The following is a 21,354-nucleotide window of genomic DNA, read 5'->3' as shown; positions in this document are numbered from 1 at the left end:
AGGTTGCGAGGAGCCGATCGCCGCGTGTCATTCGACACGTGGTCGACAAACCCCTCGGTCGCCCTATGTCCTCGAGATCCCCGTGCCGACTAAGTGCTGAGCCGCCGCCCTATCATACAAAGGGGATAGCGACCCGACCGACCATGCCGAGGCTTTCGAGTCGTACATGTCGGTATGGGAGCGGCCGATGAGGTGTGGTGCCGAGTCTTCCCAACGACCCGTGGGATGGCTCGAGTTGGTACAAGGGCTATCTAATGGCTCGGTATCTTGTTATGCCGACACGAGAGATAATTTCATACCCCAAAGATGCTTGCAACAAGAGAAGGGCCGTGGAAACATCAGATCTCCTAACTATCCGACAGGGGGAGGACGAGTCCCTCCGAAGCTACGTGAAAAGATTCGACGCAAAGGTTCAGCAGATCCGTGAGCTGAACACCGAACTGGCGGCCTTCGCGCTGATGAAAGGCCTCCCGAAAGGGGAGTTCAAAAACGAGCTGATCAAGTGGAAGACTATCACAAAACCTGGGTAGGCCACAGTGAAGCTGGGCACCCAGAGAGGAAGAGCCGCCGGGACAACGTAGATGAAGGTCGCCGTGACGGGAATAGGTCACGGCCGAGAGATCTAATAGGAAATGCTTGACACTCGGCGGGCGCCGGGGGGAGTTCGGGACCATACTACCAGAAGCGGTACAGTAGTCTCACCCCCCCTGGTCGCCTCTCCAGCCGAGGTCTTTACCCTAAGCAAGAATGATGGACAGAAGTGGGCAAGGCCCCCCAAGGCGAGGGGGGACGGTGACACAAGCCAGTTTTGCGAGTACCACGGCCACACCGGCCATAAAACTGACAACTGTCGACATCTAAGGAACGCCATCGAAGAGCTAATCCGAAATGGGGGCCTCAACAAGTATGTAGCTGGAGGCCCAGGAACAAGCACCGACGGGGCGAATAGAAAATCAGTTTTCCAACGGATGGGAGTAATCCAGGTTATCATCGGGGGAAACGAGAACGGTGGGTCAGCTAATGGGCACAAACGACACCTAAATGAGTTATACCAAGCCATCAACTTTGTGCCTAAAACAGCGATCCCCACTTCCACCATCCCCGATATAACCATTGGAAAGAAGGACTACGAGGGAGTCGTCGCCCGCCGCACAAATGACCCGCTTGTAGTCCACACCGGATATAGCCAACCACTTGGTCAAAAGGTGCCCGATTGACACAGCGCCTACACGAACATCATGTTCGGAGTGCTTTCTTAATCTCGGTCGAAGATTGGAGACCGAGCCCCCGCATTAACCCGCTATACAACTTCTCTGGGGGCCGGCCTGGTCCCCATGGGGTCAATCGATTGCCGGTGATGTTCGGCCAAGCGGATGCGGCTAAAAATGTTTTATCTGAGTTCGTGGTTATCGATGGTTCGTCTGCCTACAATGTTCTCATAGGCCGGGTCACTTTGAGCAAGGCCGATGCAGTGATGTCCATCCGGGCCCTGACATTGATGTACGTCTCGGACCGGGGGGAAGCATAAATGCTCGTCTCAAAGGACGAGAAAGATGAAATAGTCAATATCTAAGTGTCTGCCAGGGGGTGCAACATGCAATCCCTCAAAGTGGCGAAGAAATCGGAGAAAGGGAAGAGCCCATCCTTGCAGCAGGAGGGCGAGCCGATGAATACTAATGTCGGCATGGTCGAAGGAGCCGAGACCGAGGAAGTGGAAATTGACCCGGGCGCACCGTAATCGCGGTGTCAACCTGGAGCCAAAATCAGGGCTGATCTCCTAGACCTACGAGGAAGAACAAAGATGTCTTCGCATACTCAGTGCGCCGAGATGCCAGGCGTGAGCGGGAGGTGATCGTTCACAAGTGAACGTACTCCCCACCGCTCGGCGGTCAAGCGAAGATGAGGAACTCCTCGGCCGAGAAGGATGAGGCCATCAAAGCTGAAATAGACAAATTATTAGCGGCGGGCTTTATCATGCCCTGTACTTACCCTGAGTGGCTAGCAAATGTTGTAATGGTGAGGAAATCGTCAGGGGCGTGGAGGATGTGTGTTGATTTTACCAATCTTAATAAAGCGTGCCCTAAAGATTGCTATCCCTTGCCTCGAATAGATGGTTTAATTGACGCCACGGCAGCTACACTATGCTAAGCCTCGCTAGACGCCTTCTCGGGTATCATCGGTATTTATGGCCGAGGAAGATATGCCTAAATGCGCATTCATCACCAGTCATGGCACATTCATGTATAAAATGATGCCGTTCGGTTTGAAGAACGCTGGCGCAACTTACACTAGGTTGGTGGACAAAGTGTTCCAAAATAAAAAAGGGCGAAACATCGAGGCTTACGTCGACGATGCTATTGTAAAAAGCAAGTCCGACAAATGAGCACTTAGCCGATTTGGGCGAGACATTTTGTTCACTAAGGAAATATAAAATGAAGCTTAACCCAAAGAAATGTAACTTCGGTGTCCGGGCCGGAAAGTTCCTCGGCGTGCTTGTCAGCGCCAGGGGAATTGATGCCAATCCGGAGAAAGTCAAAGCAATACTAGACCTACCGGAGCCGAGAAATCGAAAAGAGGTTATGACGCTGACCGGAAGGATGGCGGCTCTCGCCCGCTTCATCTCTCGGTCGGCCGACAAGAGCACTCCGTTCTTTAAAGTGCTGAAGGAGAATAAAAACTTTAGCTGGGGGGAGGAACAGAGCACGGCTTTCAGGCAACTGAAAGCCCACCTTCTGACACTGTCGACCTTGTCTAGGCCGACGCTGGGGGAGACGCTATATCTATACTTAGCAGTAGAGCTGTTCAAATGCGGGCTTGGGCCAGACATGGGCCGGGCTATGAAGGAAAAAGTTGCCCTTAAGACCTTAGTGGGCGGGTCGGGCCTTAATTATGGGCCAATTATTCTTGCCCTTGCCCACCCTTTAGTCAAAAGTCGGGCGGCCCATGGGCTAATGGGCCGTAACACGAAACTTCAATTTAGATGGTTTATTAATTAAAATATATAAGGCTACCCAATATATAAATATTTTCGTTATATTTTAACCGTTATAGTTTACCTATTATTTTAGCGTTCCACATCCATATAAAATTGATACAATTTTCTTTGAAAATGTCTTTTTTTAAGAGTAAAAGTAAAGGATTTAAATAATAAATGGGCCTAATGGGCCGGCCCACGGGATTTTCTTGTTGTCCATACCCGCCCATTAACTTGGTGGGCTGGGCTTGGCCCGCCCTCTTAATTTTTCGGGTAAAAAATACTTGTCCAAGCCCACGTAATAAGCGGGCTGGACGGGCGGGCCTAATGGGCGGGATGACCCATGAACAGCTATACTTAGCAGTTACCTCGGCCACGGTCGGTCTAATCGTCGTCGGGAAGAAAATAAGCGGCAATACCCAATTTACTTTATCGACCATACACTCGCTGGCCGAAAGAAATTACCCACGAATCGAAAAGGCGCCCTCGTGTCGTTTGCCGCAAGGAAGCTGAAACCCTACTTGACGCACATCCAAAGGTGACGGTCTTAACCGACCAGCCATTGGAGAAAGCATTAGAAAAATTCGAAAAATCCGGCAGACTTATCAAATGGGCGGTGGAGCTCTCCGGCTTTGGCATTGATACAAGCCGAGGCCTTCGATAAAGGGGCAAGCGCTTGCGGACTTCTGGCCGAGTGCACTTATCAAGAAGAATCACATCCCAGCGTGTGGGAAGTGTATACCGACGGGTCCTCCACGGCGAACAGCTCAGGAGCCGGCATCCTTATCATCAGCCCTAACGGTAACGAGTTTGAGTACGCCTTGAAGTTTACCTTCTCGGCCTCAAATAACGAATCCGAATATGAGGCGGTGATATTTGGAGTCGAGTTAGCTAGAGCTGCCGGGGCGGAGCATATTGTGTTGAAAACAGACTCGCTCTTAGTGACTAATCAAATCCGAGGAGAGTATGAGACTCGAGACGATGGGATGGTAAGGTATCTGGAGAGGGTAAAAGCTGACACCTCAAAATTGAAATCTTTCCAAATACAGTGCATCCTCAGGTCTGAGAACCACCGAGCCGACGCTCTCTCAAAACTTGCCAGTTCAAGCATCAAAAATGTCAGTCGAACCGTGCTGGTGGATATCAGAAATGCTAAAAGCATCACTGAGACCGTCGGCATGGTGGGCGACATCGAAGCCGAGACGACGTGGATGACTCCGATAATGAAATACAAGCTGACAAAAGAGTTGCCGGAGGACCACAGTATGTCTCAGAAGATAAGAAGGATGCTGCAAGGTACTTAGTGTTCGAAGGAGAATTGTACAGAAGGTCCGTAATAAGACCACTCTTGAAATGTGTCGGCCTAGCCGACGCGGAGCTTCTACTGACAGAGATTCACGAAAGCATCTGCGGACATCACATGGGGGCGAGAACGCTAGCCCACAAAGCTCTCCGAGCTGGATACTTCTGGCCTACCATGCTGAAAGATTCCAGGGCAAAAACCAAGAAGTGCAAGAATTGTCAGATGCATGCTCGGGTAATACATGCACCTTCCCGAGACCTGCAACCGGTACTTAATTCCCTACCATTTGCACAGTGGGGGATGGATTTATTAGGACCATTTCCGACGGCCTCCGGAGGAAGGAAGTACCTGATTGTCGCCGTTGACTACTTCACCAAATGGGTCGAGGTCGTGTCAGCGGTACTGCAAAACCACGGCGCCGTAAGAAAGGTGATTTGGGAGAACATCATAACTCGTTTTGGGTTGCCCCAAGTCATTGTATTTGACCACGGCCGAGAGTTTTGGAGCGACACGGTGATGAATTGGTTGGAAGAGCTCGGTATCAAATTTGCATACTCCTCTGTCTGCCACCCTCAGAGCAACGGGCAGGCGGAGGCAGCTAATAAAAAAATACTGAACGGGTTGAAGAAGAAGGTTGAAGATCTAAAGGGAAGATGGCCTGATGAACTACCCGGCGTCCTGTGGTCCCTTCGAACCACGGAGAAAGAAGCAACAGAGTACAGTCCATTCCACCTAGTCTATGGGTCTGAGGCCGTCCTGCCAATTGAAGCAGCGGTGCCGACATTCTGAACGCAAACCTTTAACCCAGTCGAAAATGAAGAAGGCCTGAGAGCCTCCCTAGACCTGGTCGAAGAAAGTCGAGATACGGCACGCTCAACTTGCGCAAAGATATCAAAACCGAATGAGAAGAGTATACAACCGTAGGGTCCACAAAAGGGACTTAAGAGTAGGAGATCTAGTACTGAGAAAGTCGGCCGCAACCAACAAAGGAAACATCCATGGTAAGATGACGGCCAACTGGGAGGGACCCTACAGGGTGGTTGAAGAAATGGGGCCGGGGACATACCGGCTGATAGACATGGAGGGTGTGCCTCTAATGAGCCATTGGAACACAGACAACCTTAGGAAATATTTCGTATACCGGCGGAGGTGTCCGAGACCGTTGTGGGCTGTTGGGAAATGTGTCCTCAACAATAGTGCGATCACATGATTTAAATATCATTATTAAATCTCATTTTAAGAATACATGTGGGATGTAATATTTTACAGTCAACTGGTCCACACATATCGGTAATGATTGGCTGACTAGAGTTTGACATTACTGTCGTGCGACGGTGGTGATCAGTTGATCCCCTTAGGTCATACCTATAGGGAAATACTCTTAATTGATTATTTAATTAATCGTATACCGATACGAGTTAATTAAATTGCTTAAAATTGACGGATAATTTTGTGAGTATAATTTACGTATCTCATTGTAAATATGATTAAATGAGACACGGTCTAAGTAATCGAATTATTTTATTACTTAGATGAAATTATTGTTTGCAGAAACAAATTGAAACGGAATGAATAAATTATTATAAATACAGAATGTTGTAGTTTATAATTTGGAAACATTTTTGGTACAAGTAATTACGAATTACTAGTCGATTTTGTAAATGACATATTTTATGAGTATGTTGATTTTTAATATGTTAAAAATACATTACAAATTCACATGTCAAGTAACATGTCACATATGTCACACTTGACAAATGACAATAAAATGGACCTTCCATTTTATCTTGTATAAACCGAAAATTAGAAGGAGTATTAGTGGAATAATTATGTTGATTATTTTAATAAGAGAAAACATAATTATTAAAGTCTAATCTCTAGCCATGCACACCTATGCTTTTGAGAAGAGCAAAAACAAAAGTATTGGGCATCCTACCCAAGCCAATTTTCGGCCAACCATACAAGAAAAGAAAAAGAGCTTTTTCTTTTTAATTTTATTCATTCATCATTTTACATATAACATTTTCTAGTGTAAGAAAATGTACAATCTCTACAATATATGAATTTTCTAGAGAAATAAAAATCTCACATATACTCCCTCTTGACCGAGTGATTCAAGAGCCAAAAATACAATTTATTTTGTATCATTTTATAGCAAAACTAATATTATTACTAGATCTAAATAATATTAGTTATTATGAGTATTCCTTGGGTATATGCTTTTGGGAGGGATTCTATACTTGAATCTTGTTCATCCATAAGGAAAGCTCAAGAACAAGTGAGTAGGTGAACTCACTTGTGCCCATAAATCCGAAAACATCCAATGTAAGATGTTGATTTCTTCTCTATATTTTATATTGTTTGCATGCATAAAATCCATATTTAATTTTATGATAAATTAAATTAAATCACATATATGAATATGTATGTATATAGATCTACATTTCCTTCATGGGCACCCCAACGCGTGATTATATCTTATGAAGAGTGATCCAAGTTTTCCATCGAAATGCTTGTCCCCTCCGTAGTCGTACCAAAGTAGACGCCACGGCCAAAGCCGGGCAGTCACTACAAATGCGATTGATACTGCGAAAGCGACCAACATGCTTAAGAACGTATAAGTACAGATTGAGAAACGCAAAATCGATCGCCTCGGCCAATCCGGGAGTGGCAGAGGAAGCGATCAAAATGTCTATAGATACGAATGCGGTCGAGCCGTAACCTCGATTGCCTCGGCCAAAGCCGGGAGTGACGGGGAAACGACCGATATGCTAACATGTTTACAACAGCGTTGGGAAGCGCCGTCGACCGCCTCGGCCAGACCGAGAGCGGAGGAGGAAGCGACCGACATGCCAACATGTTGTTGAGCAAATTGGGAAACGTGAATCTTGCTACCTCGGCTGTTCAGTGCAGTGCGAGGGCACGACCAATATGCTAAAAACGTTTAAGTACAGTTGAGATACGCAATCTAATTGCCTCGGCCAAGCCGAAGGTAAAACGAAAAAAGCGCTCAATATGTTTAAAAACGTAAGAAGACAAATGAATGGAGGATGAGATCAAAGCCTCGGCCAAGCCGAAGGCAAATAAACAAACTTCATTGAAAATGTTTACAAGTGAGACAAGATAAAGTCGACGGCCGTCCCCATAGGGATAGCCTAAGCTCAACCTACCAAAGTTTAACAAAAAAGAAGGAACAACAAAATTACAACATTAAGACATGAAGCGCCAAAAGGATGGCAGGGAGGAAAGGCTCAAAAGTTGGCCCCCGAATAGCTGAAGCTGTCCGAAGGGCCAGGTGAATCTGGTGACGACCGCCCGTCTCCCTATGCCTGTTGCCGCTCGCCACCGGCAGCAGCAGCAGCATCACCGTCGGTGGACGGCCCAAAGGACGACTTGGCAGCTTCACGTGCCTTTGCCTTCTCAGCCTCCTCTCTAGCCTCCTTCACCTTAGCATCATGGGCCGCCTTGGCCGCAGCTTCCCCGAGCGCCTTCGCGCCTTCGCCTCGGCCGCGGCCTTGGCCTCCTCGGCCGCCTTCTCATCCGTAAGTTTGTCAAAATCTCGCCACGGAAAAGTGCCTTCAGGAAGGAGCTCCTTAATCGCATCCCTTGTAGCATTTTCGACTTGGTCCCGCACGGCACACATTTCGGGATGATGACGGTTTTCCACACTCAATATCCTTCTCCCTCTGAGCAAGGATAGCCTTTGTGCCCTTATGTTCCTTCGCCTCGGCCAAATTCAGGGTCTTCCATCTTTCCCTCTGCTCAACCATGGCCTTATAACCGCCCTCAAGTTTGTTTCTCTCCTCCCGCAACTTAGCGGCATCGGCCAATGCGGACTCAACCTTAGCTCTCTCGGCCAGACCACCTTCTCGGCGTCCCCTTAAGCTTTCGCTCGGCGAGAAGTCCCGATTCGCCTTCTCGGCCTCCTCCCTAAAAGCGGCAAGCTCAAGCCTAAGCCGTTTGAGCGTAGAGGCGATTTGAGCCACGAGCTTTTCTTGCTCGATAAGATGAGTGCCGCAACGCGCCCACTTCACCGACACCTTTTGGCCAACCTCATGCCGTCCGCCCCCGAGCCGAACGAAGGAAGCCTTCTCGGACGAGGTGTCGGCGGCGACATTTTTGTCGCTCATCCGCACAAAGTCGCTTCTCCAATTGCCGTTCGGTGAAAGCAACAAATGGCGACGGCCGATCTAGAAAAACCCGGACAAAGCGTCCATGTCAACATTCATCGACATATCGAAAGCTTTGTCATCGAATGCATAAGGAATCTGCTAAATCCGAGCCATGGGTTAGATCCGTACCAGTCCTAGCCTTCTTGGATTGAGGGCCTACGACCCCTTCTCTTTCCCCGCCTCGAATAACAGCGGCAGCAGCAGACGTTGTTTCTTTCCTCTTATGTGAAGGAGGAGGACCCTCCGAATCGGTGAGGTCCTCGTCAACATTGACGACCTCCTTATCTTTTTGGACTATGGGGATTGGAGATTGAGTTGGAGTTGACGTCGTAGCCGCCGAAGACGTTGCTTTTGGTCTCCGGCGCGCACGTTACCGCCAATCTCTCGCTGAGTCGCCCCACATCCATTGCTTTCAACGCCGCTCCATGAGTTCGTGCGGGGCCCGCTTGCGATCACGCGACGCGCCTTAGGGTGCGATTCAACAACTCTCCCTGTCCCGGTCAAGTCCTAACTTGCTTAGGATGGAGACAGAGAGATCCCGCCAAATCGATCCGCAAGAAACAAAGCAAGAGTTAAGCGAAAGAAGTAAACCGAGGCTCAAATATCGAAGCATAAAAGCAAGGGGGCCTCATACCGACCCCACTCACCCGGGCCGAGGGCCGGTATGAGGCCGACGTGACAAAGCGGCTCGTCTTGAAGGACGATCCGCGTCGGGGGCATCCATCCCTTCGGCGTGCCATCCTTCTCGGCCTCAAACATGCTCATTGCCCGCACTTCGTCGTCATTAAGATAAACCTTCTTGGCATCCATCTTAATCTTATTATGGGAGACATATCTTTCATGCTCCCCCGACTCTCACAACAAAAATTGACGCGGCGCTGAAAGGACCGGGCAAAGGGATAGTCCTCCGGAACCTCGACATATACCCACCACCCCTTCCGGTCTTTGCAGGGATGTCGGCTTGGAGACGGTCCACGTAACCCGGCTCGGTCCGCACGCTGTACCACCCCATGACGCCTTGGGTAGACAAAGAAGATGGTGGAGCCGGCGGAAAAGGTTCACCGTTGGGGCCACCCCCTTAAAGAGACAAAACCATACGAAGCCAATAATCGTCCTAATGGCCAACGGGTGCGGTTGTGCCACGCACAGCACAAATGACATTCATGGCTTTGATTATGGCCGAGACGTGTTCATTAAGAGGAAAACGGAGCCCATACTCCAGATGTCTAATATACACGCCTATACAACCTTCGGGAGGGCAACAGATCGCCGATCACCCACAGGGACAATAATTCTATACCCCCCGCCGAAGTTGTAGTGGTCTTCGAAAAGTTCAGGCCCGAGACACAAGCGAACTTGTTCGTCCAAACGAGATCGAGTTTAATCGAGCGGCTTCGCCGTGCCACAAGTAATGTGGCCTCTCTCGAATCGATTGGGTCTCTTCCTCCTCATCATCATCAAAATCCTCGAGATATTTCTCGTCGATTTCAGGAGAAGACGACTTACGACCCCCGAACCCTACCGGGGAGGCAACCAGTGGCTCCTGTTCAGCGGGATGCGGCGGTTCGTCCCCCGGGGTTGAGGTACTAGGCGGAGCGTCGCCAGCAGAGACATGGTGGCAACGAATACTTAACAAATAAAAGTTGGGGAAGAATTTGTTTTTACCTTGAAAGAAAGTGTTACGCCGAGTAACGCTTCGAAAATTAGAGAGAGAAAACTCTTCGAAAACTAGAGAGAGGAAATTTTTCTTGAAAAAAAAATTTGCACAGCAAAATGAGGGGCATACTACTCTATTTATAGAGCAAAGCCCATTCAGTGGACCAATCAGAGCAAAGCCCATGAAGCATCCACCAATCAACACCAGGCCACGTGTCAAGCATGCAGCCGCGGAATGTCAATCGACATACAGTGACCCATCTTCTTCGACACGCTCCTTGGTATCTACTTGCCAACGGCCAGCTGATCAACCAGGCTTGGCAGCACCGGCCGGGGGCAATCAAAAGCAAACGTCACTCCCAACCTTGGTCTCGGCCAGGGCCATTTTCTTTTCCACATTCGATGTCCATTACACAACAATGTGGAGGGGGGATATGGTACGGCCTGAACAGGACCAAGCTGAGGAAGAAGTTCGACATGCGCAGAATACGCTCAACACGCATCGAAGGTCCATACCACGGCATAGACTACGCTGGGGGCAAATTGATGGGGCATATTCTGCACCCGCTGACCAAGTCAACATATTGACCAAGGTCAAAGCTAAAAGACAACAAGTCAAAAGAAAAACGGCCTAACCGACAAAGCCTTGTCGGCTGTCACTGGTTACTCGGCTCGGCCAAGAACTAGCCGGCCGAGAGGCATATCCGTATACTCACATCCAGTCCCCTCGGCATGGAGTCAACCAGGCCTGCCGGCCTGTCATGGGTCCCTCGGCCGAGGGTAAGACAGTCTTTCCACCTGCTACGCCACTTGGCCACTACGTGACAAAAGGTGAAAGTCTATAAATACTCCACATCTCTCATTGAGAAATCAACTGGAAAATCTGGTATAAAACTCCCTTATCTCTCTACAATATACTTGGATAAGTTAAACATACAACTTATCTCTCTAAGTTTACTGACTTGAGCGTCGGAGTGAGTACGCTCGGCCCCAAGCCGAGCCCTCAGTTTGTTCATCTTTACAGGAAAGAGTGGAAGGAAGAGACGAGCAACGACATCATTCTACAAGCTCAAGTGGTCACAATCCTGCTCCGGAATTACACCCGGAACATAAATTAAAACCCGAACAAGTCTGTTTGGCCCGACAACACGGGTCACAAATGTCACTAGCATTCCACGACAAATTAAAACCAATAAATTCGATAAAAGAGGTAAAATACTGGATGATGGGTGTGTTGGAATATGTGTCCTCAACAATAGTGCGATCACATGTTTAAATGTCATATTAAGAATACGTAAGGGATGATTCATTATATATAGTCAACTGATCAGCATTAATCGGTAATGATTGGCTAACTAGAGTTTGACATTACTGTCGTTTGACGGTGGTGATCAGTTGATCCCTTAAGGTCACACCTAAAGGACAATTCCCTTGATAGACAAATTGATTAATTGTATGACGACACAAGTTAATCAATTCCTTAAAATTGAACAATTCAATTGTGAGAGAGAATATTTATATCTTATTGTAATGGGATTAAATAAGATTTATTTTAGTAATTAAAATGCTTTGTTACTAAAATTGTTTATTGTTTGTGAAACAATAGAGATAAGAATGAATGGTTAATTATAATTACAAGATGTTGTGAATTATAATTATATGACCCATTTTATTTATGTGATCAAGTATCACTAGTCAATTTGTTGTATGTAATTTAATTAATTCATAAAATGATATTTATGTGATAAATATGCATTAAATTAATTAATAACATGTAACATACTACATGTGACATATTGTGTGACAGATGACAAATTGACAAAATAAAATGGTAGTCCATTTTATGTGGGTTTGACCGAAATGGAGGGAGTATTAGTGGGTTGTGATTATTTTATTTTATGTGATGAAATAATAAATAATGGAACCTACACTACTGGTCTTACACAATCTACACTTTGATAAGAGAAAAAAGAAAAAAGGAAGATGCCTTCCTTGGCCTTACATGAGCCGGGGACCGAAGGCAGTTCTCCGTGCACCGGACACGTAGTTTTGGCTCTTTTATCTTGACTCTTACACACTACTCATTCATTCACACAATAGCAATCTTTCTAAAACAAGTTTTTAGAAATACAAGAATTTGTTCTTCCATTCTAATATCAAAATAAGATTACTAGTTTAGTAATAGTAATAATATTAGAATTAATTTTAAGGATACTAGTTTATTAATCTAGTTAATCAGTATACTAGTTTAAGGGATAAGTCTTGGATGCAATATAAGGAGGTTCTCTACTTTGGGATTTTTGGAGGATCATCCAACATATTAAGCTAAAAGCAAATAAGGAAGGTGACCTTAGTTGTGTCCATTAATTTCGAACCAATATACAATGTAAAGGACATTGTTTTTCTTATAAATCTCTTATTTTGTTATGCATGCACTAGATCTAAAGAACAAATAAGTAAAAAGTTAATTAGTTCTCTATTAGAGGAGTTTAATAAGAGGTATATAAATCTAACAAGTGGTATCAGAGCATAGGATGTTGCATGCATAATCTGTTATTGTTTTTCCGAGTTAATTTGTTAACATAGAAAACTAAAAATTTGTGATTTATAAGAGTAAGCCATGAAATCATGTTGTGTGTTATATATTCTGGTCCTAAAATATTTTTAGGTCATTTTTATGATTTATGGAAATTTATTGCTCATTTTAATGATTTTTTTAGTGATTTTATTACATTTTTATGAGTAAAATGAACTTTTATTCACTAAAATAAGTTAACCTTCACTACTAGCCGTGATATTTTAGTATGACCTCACATGAATATTTTATGTATTACATGTAAAATATCATATTAATGTGATTAATATTTCATGATTTATGATTTTTATGAGATAAAAATGGCATAAAAGGTGGTTAAATGACTAAAATTGGTTAAACTTACTCTCTGACCTTGAACATTTTATATGACCTCACATGAATATTTTACAAGTAGTGTGTAAAATCTCGTATTAATTTGATTAATATTGCATGATTTATGATTTTTATGAGATAAAAATGGATTAAAAGAGGTAAAATGATTAAAAATAGTTAAACTTCGAACCAGACCATGAAACTTTAATATATTGTTACATGCATGATTTACAGAGTTTATGTAAATTTTGAGATGAAATGATCTCATTTAGCATGATTTATGAATTTTTAGTGTAAAAATGGCATAAATAGTGACTATTTTAGCATAAATAACTAAAACGAATTGCATGGCATGAGAGAATTATTTTAGGTTGCATAAATATCCCACTAATCAGATATAAGGTTGTAAAATTGATTGGATTGATTTTTGTATACTTTAGATGTTTTATGAGATAAAACCGATAAATTGCAACTATATTTTCTCAAAATTAATTAGAAAATTTTAACCAAGATTTTTGACATTATGAGTGTCATGGAAATATTCCAGAATGTTCAAAAATTTAAAATTCAAATTTTGAAATTATTATAATTTAATTTGGATTTATTTCATAAATATTATGATTTTAAGCTCAAAAATGAGCATAAAATTAAATCAAGTTGAATTATTATCAAAAATTGAGTGATGACTAATTTTTGAGTCCTAAGAGTTTTAGGATAATTAACTTGAGCTTAAATGTGATTTAAGTGTTAATTTGTGATTTTAAGAAGTTATTATCACGCATTTCCATAAAACCGGGTTATATATACGATATAAGTTAAATAGGGTGATTTGGCACACATAATTTGGCATGATAGATACATATTATAATGCTGTATATTTCAATTGTTGAATGTCTTTTATTTATATAATTTTGAATTATGTAATTTTATCTTAAGATGGCCTTAGTTTTAATCGATATTACCCGTAATGAAAGGGAATATTGATTCGGTTGTATTTTAATATGATCTCGTATTACTTTTATTTTTACTAGTTTTTCCATTTTACAAATATATAATAGGAATAGCTTTGTATTTTTATTATTATTTGTAATTATGGAGTTTCTTCAAAGACGGTGCCATTCGGAAAGGTCTTCCGACGAAGACGGTGTTCTTGGGAGGCGTGCCACTTGAAGATTCAAGGGACCAAAGGAGTTAGTTTACGAATATGTAATAGATTATTTGATTTTCTATTTTTAGGAAGGTCATACTAGGAATTTATTATTATTGCTTTGCATTTATTTTAATATGTTGCATGCATTGCCAAATCGTCATAACAACACACGCATATCATATCGAGTCATCGACCGTGTCAATTATAATTATCGTAGTTCACCGCTCTAGTTCACTTAAAACGTGATGGATAATAAATTGACAAGACCTCTCACAAATTAATAATTGAGAATTAGCCTTGCCAAATAGTAGAAACCATGAGTCCCAATTTCATAAGGAAGTAGGCTCGGCTCACCGGGGTACTAAACTTGTTATGTTGGGCAAGTGGGTAATAAAATGTTATTACATGGAAATTTGGATTGAGCTCAACGGAAGTATTCGTGACCGTAGTCACATGTGTTCCGGGTTAAAGATAAATATTAACGTAATTTTTATCGACCGAGAGTTCTAGAAGTAGAATCGATTAAGAGGTTAATCCACCGAGTTATATTAATAAGGGATGAATCGACTCACCGTGCCCGAGTTAATATGAATTTGGATCTTGGGATCATTTATAATAGTTGGGTAGAGGTCACTATATAAATGCAATACTTGTATTGAAATTTACGAGTATTATTAAAACGATAGATGTTAATTATTTCCTTCATTTTCGTTTTTGTAGTTATTTATACGCAATGAATTCATCTAATACTCCTACACCAATCACTATTGATTCGTGGCTCCAATTATTCGATAAAAAATGCTCCGAGTATGACAATGATACGATTAGAGAATTATGCATTGGCATTGGTCAGGATGGAAATCTTTGCTACTTTACTACTTCTACACCTCCCACTCCTATATTCATGCCCACCACATCCTTGGTAAGGGAATCATATGAGGATAATTTCACAAAATTCCAAGGTATCCTTGTTTGATGAAGCACGGAGAAACATCAAATTAAGTGGGAGTTCTTGTAAGAGTGTCCTTGCAACCGAAAAGGGTAATAGTATTAATAAGGAAAGGCAAAGAAGGGTAAGAAACCCAAATCCGATTGTGAATTGGAAGTTGATAGTGAGACTACCACAACCAAGACCAAGAAGGGTGCCCAATCTTATGAAGAATGTCACTATTGAAATGTCATGGGCCATTGGAAGCGAAATTGCCCCAAGTATTTGGGAGATATCAAAGTTGGACTTATTACTCCAAGTGAGACTTGGAAAAGTGGAAAAGCTAAACAAGGGTGATGTAGATCTCCGACAAGGAAATGGAGCTAGGGTAGCCACCACTTCAAGAGGACTTATGTACTTGTTTTAGCTAATGACTTTGAGTTGTATTTACATAATTGTCATTATGTACCGATTTTTATCTAAAACATTATTTCATGTTGGACATGGAAGGATTCATATTTTGTCATCAAAAACAATTGTTGTATTTTGTTGAATATGACTTGGCTGTGAGCCAAACCACTTTTATTAATGGTATTCATGTTTTAGACACTTCCAACTCAAATAAAGATATCTATAACATACAATACAAAAGACTCATAACAAGTGATCCAAATGATTTGTACATTTGGCTTTTTCGATTAAGTTACATAAATGAGAAACGCATTAAAATGCTAGTGTCGACTAGAATTATTGGACCATTTAATTTACAATCATATGGAACATGCGAATCTTGTCTCCTTTGCAAAATGATTTGTACTCCCTTTAGTGGTAAAGGGACATGAGCAAGTGATTTGTTGGAACTAATACATGCACTACTACAGATACAGGATATAACAACGGTCAAAAACCGTTGTTATATAAAAAAGCGGACGTTGTTAAAGCGTCCGTTGTAAAAGGTTTTAACAACGGTTGGTTTTCTTAAGGAAACCGTTGTGAAAAATATTAACAACGGTTTTAAGTATAAAAACCCGTTGTGGAAAGTGTGACTCAATTTTGGGGGGAAAGTTATAACAACGGGTTTGAATATACAAAACCGTTGTTATAACTAAAGACAACGGGTTGTTTGTAAATAACCGTTGTTGTTTGTTCTTAAAAAATAAAAAAAAATTAAATTAAATATTACTAGATGCATGTATAATTACGGCCCGTTAGAATTCCGATGCATGCAGAATATCCCTTAAATTAATTACCAACGGTTTTGAAAAAACTTATAAATGTGACTAGCTATAAATATTAAAGCATCCTTTACTAACATTCATTAATTGAAACAACATGGCAATGAACCCTAATTTTATCAACAACGAAGAATGGCTTACACAAACGATTGAAGATGATGGGAAGGTTCTCGTCGGGCTTCCGCGATCAACACCCATTAATCAAAGCATCCCTTGAACATCAACGGAATTATTGGATTAAGAGGCGTGAAGCAATCCGGCTTGTCAACAAAGCCTCATCATCATCATCATCTTCATACCCTCGTCGGCTTTGTTACTCGCAACTTGGTCAATTTGCGACCAGAGATATGTTGAGTTGTACTCTTCCAACCTTATCTCCACATGCAAGTCGTGTCCTTGCATATATTCAATCTATTATTGCAAAATATGAAGCCAATGACCCGGAAGTTAGCGGTATACCAGAGTGGCGTGATTGGTGGCGGGTTGAGAAGCGCTTTTTACGCTTAACCGGTTGTTCCGCTTATTATACATCTTTTGATTTCGATAATTCTTTGTAATGTATTTGGTTTAAAATTAAATGAAATGATCATTTTGAAAGTGTTGAGTTATGCTTGTTTGATTTGCTTCCATTTTTTGAACTCCATAGATCGACATCATCAAGATCCAGTTTATTACGCCATCACTTTGTGCATATGAACGGACAATATGGAATGAGAAGGGTTAGTAATAAGATTTGAAGCATTGAGAGATATGATGATGCTGATTATGGCACAACTTCCTAACATATATATTAATTATAAAACAACTCAACCCACACATTGCTTAGTATAAATACATTGCATTATCTCAACTAACATGCATTTCCATTATCTCAATATATTCTCCAAACCCTAACTGCTAAAACAAACTCCAAATAAATTAACCCTCTCCTTAATCTTTCAAAACAAACTCCAAACTCCAACAAAATGAATGATATCATCCTTAAGACTCTTACTATGCTCGATCCGTCTCAAGGACGCCAAAGAAGATGGCTTGACGGAGGCAGGAAATGCAGCTATATGACGATATAGCGGATCTTTGAACGGAACCTAATGGTCGATAAAAACACATACATGGAAATGAAATAATTAGAAAAATAAAATAATGACGATGAAACAAACCTGATAATTACAGAACGTACGTAAAGAGACGATGAAATCAACAATGACGACGAGAAGATAAAGCGGCGATGAGAAAGAGAGAAAGAGACGATGAGAAAGTGTGTGTTTTGTGTTTGTGTTTGGTCTTTTCTTTGGGTTTGTGTTTGTGTATTAAGGTTTGTGTTTTGTGGCTGCAGCAGACTTGTGTTTGTGTGGTTTATAGTATGGAAGGTATTGACAACGGTTATTAAACAACAACCGTTGTGAAATATGTTTTAACAACGGTTGTAAAAAACACCCGTTGTTAAATAAGTTTTAACAACGGGTTTCAAAAATAACCGTTGTGATTACATTTCACTAACTTTGCGCCAATTTTGCGCCAAATTATTAACAACGGTTGTTCATGTGTGACCCGTTGTTAAAACGAATAACAACGGTTTTTATAACCATACCCGTTGTAATTGATTTTAGTAAAATTCGCGCCATACATTCTACAACGTCTATTGTGATTTTCGTGAATAATCGTTGTTAAAGGGGCGTTGTAGTTGCCTGGATTTGTAGTAGTGATGCCGATGTATATGTTCTAATGAGCATCACCGCAAAGGGAATTTATGACTACTTCGTCACTTTTACCGATGATTTAAGTAGATATGGGTATATTTACTTAATCAAAATTAAAGTGAAGCATTTGAGAAATTTGAGAAATTTCTAAATGACGTAAAGAACCAATTGAACAAAGTATTAAAGCATTATGATCCGATCATAGTGGCAAAGATCTAAGTAATGAATTTGATTTATTAAAATATGGATTATGACCTAGTGTCACTACCCATAAGATCAAACTAATATGAGTCAGTTTGAGTTACTGAACTCAATTTTGGGAATTTGCAATCCAAAACAGACACGTAATTCTAAACGGATGGTCAATCTGGAAATACCTGAAATAGAGAGTCTATTTAACAAATAACATGGATCAGACTCGCATATCACATGAATCAAGCTGCCATGATAGAGCTGGTCTTTTATGTGCAAATGTGCCAGTCTAGAGAAACTCATAGTACTCCACCATATGTATGTTTGTAACTCACAAAGCTATCTCTCAAGAAGATAGATGTATTTCTGAGAGATAGAGTGGGAGTAGATTGGATCGTAACAAACATGTCTTATAGTTAATGTGTTACTTTGTGAAAGTAATAAAACTATAATCTATAAAGATAGAGTGGGAGTATAGCTCAGTGGGAGTTTAGCACTCATGTTCTGTTGTTAAAATATTGCTTTGCGAAAGTAATGGTATTATGACCTTATTCCAAATCGACCTTGTTGCATACGAGCCATAGCCTTACAATCAAAAGATTGTTACTCAAGAGTAGATTTACTTTAAGGCGAGGGTCTCTTTAAAGTAAATAGAGCTTTAGAGTACTTAAATGCATAGATTGACATGAAGATGTTGATCAAGATAAATTATGTTAGGAATCGCCACATTTCATTTTGATGAAGAATGGCGAATGATATTAAAAATTCGCTTTTCTAAAATGGAAATTTAGAGAAGGATGTGTTTGGAACACAAAATCTTAGATGAAGATCTAAGAATCCTAACATATTATGCGTAGCTTTCTTAAGTGATCCTAGAATGGTCTTAAGCAAGCATCAAAGGATTATACTTTTCGTTCATGTGATATTTGAGAATGGTTTCATTCACATGATTGAAGAATCATGATTATACATGAAGTTAAGTGGGAGCTAGAATTATTTTTTCCTATATCTTATATGTTGAAGACATATTACTTATTGAGAATAATGTACCAATGCTCTCTTCTGTCAAGAGTGATTGGGAGACTAGGAAAAGGTGTGATATATTCTAAGATTTCTGAATCTATGTGAGAGAATATTGGCATAGAGTTAAGAGTCTTATGACGATAAGATCTTTCAAATCTGTTTAAAATCAACAAGGTTGAATAGGTTATTCATGGTGATGAAAGTGGAATTACTATGATGGAGTCATAGTCATTCACTGAACCTATTAAGTTGTTGATTACATGAAATCGTTTGCTAATGTTTCCGCCATTAGAATGATCATGTATGCCAACAGACGCACATGTCATGATGTGACATATGCCTAGAACATTATAAGCCAATAACAAGATAATTCCCAAGATATGGCTTGTGAAAGCCTTAAAGAACAATTGAGGATTTGTTTATATGTTTGGATGATATACTAAGTTATGTGTTGAAGGGTTGCACAAACTTTAATTTCCAAACCGAAAAGGATTTGTTGAAATCCTAGTATGTCTTATTGACTTAGGAGTAAAAGACTAGAAAAGTTTTTTAGTTTCGCGCATTGCAAATTCTACAAAAGGAATCTAAGTAAATTGTGATAAAATGGTCAACGTAGGGATTAAGGGTGAATCCCTCAACAAATGACTTTATCACAAGATATGCGATAACAGTGGGAGCATCTTTCAAGTTAAAGAGTCCAAGTCTAGTAAGAAATTCAAGTTATTAGAAATAACATTGACTAGTAAGAAGTCCAAGACTAGACAAATACTTAGAGATAAATTCAAGTTATTAGAAATAACATTGAATAGAAGGAAATAGCAATTGATAAAGTTGGAATATATGGATATATGGTATATCCACTTGCCAAGTTTTTATTACATTTCAACAAGTGTAAAAGGTACAATACACTATAGATTATAAGATATGAAGTAGTAATAGAGTATTGACTATTCATATATGATAATCACATTTATCGTTTGAGTTTTATTAAACTCACCCATTACTTTGTTAAATCCAAATGGGTTGTAGAGACAAATTGAACCCCATTAAAGTGAACTGGATTGACATGGTATTCGCCCCTAGTTACTTATATAAGGTGACGTCTCGAAGTGACTAGAGTGTGATGTGAGTGATGGCAAGTTCAAGTGCCATAGAGTCATATGGGATGACTAGTCGATCACATAGACAGACTGTATGAGACACTCTGTCGGGCAGTGACCGCTTATAGAGTTCTGGTAATTCATAAAGTCTGGTCGTGGCAAGAGCTGTTATAGTATTCTTATGAGTCAATTCTTTTGACTAGAGACTATTCGCCCAAGTTGGCACAAATTTTCTGATTGGCTTTGATTTATGCTCTACGGCTGTCGTAACTGAGGTCAAATGAGTATATTTTGGGTTATGATGAACTATGGCTAAGCAAAGGGAATAGTGCGATAGGAATTGTCCATCCCTTGTCAGGGTTGTTTTAAATCTCAAGGCCACTCAAGGAGTAGTGAACTGGAAATGCGTGGCCACGCTCAGAAGGTATCTACGGCAGATAATTCCGGTCAGTCAGTTACACTCCAGATCGAGAAAACCACTCAAGATATGATCAAATGCAAGTACGACCTGCGAGACACCTTGCATTGAGTGGGAGATTGTAATAGGACAAGAGAATTGGTGACGCACACTTGTCTCAGACAAGTGGGAGATTGTTGGAATATGTGTCCTCAACAATAGTGCGATCACATGTTTAAATCTCATATTAAGAATACGTAAGGGATGATTCATTATATATAGTCAACTGATCAGCATTAATCCGTAATGATTGGCTAACTAGAGTTTGACATTACTGTCGTTTGACGGTGGTGATCAGTTGATCCCTTAAGGTCACACCTAAAGGACAATTCCCTTGATAGACAAATTGATTAATTGTATGACGACACAAGTTAATCAATTCTTTAAAATTGAACAATACAATTGTGAGAGAGAATATTTATATCTTATTGTAATGGGATTAAATAAGATTTATTTTAGTAATTAAAATGCTTTGTTACTAAAATTGTTTATTGTTTGTGAAACAATAGAAATAATAATGAATGGTTACTTATAATTACAAGATGTTGTGAATTAT

Source organism: Silene latifolia, chromosome X (genome assembly GCF_048544455.1).
Source record: "Silene latifolia isolate original U9 population chromosome X, ASM4854445v1, whole genome shotgun sequence".
Classification (NCBI taxonomy): domain Eukaryota; kingdom Viridiplantae; phylum Streptophyta; class Magnoliopsida; order Caryophyllales; family Caryophyllaceae; genus Silene; species Silene latifolia.
The sequence above is the reverse complement of the archived record's forward strand: the minus strand, read 5'-3'. Positions refer to the sequence as shown.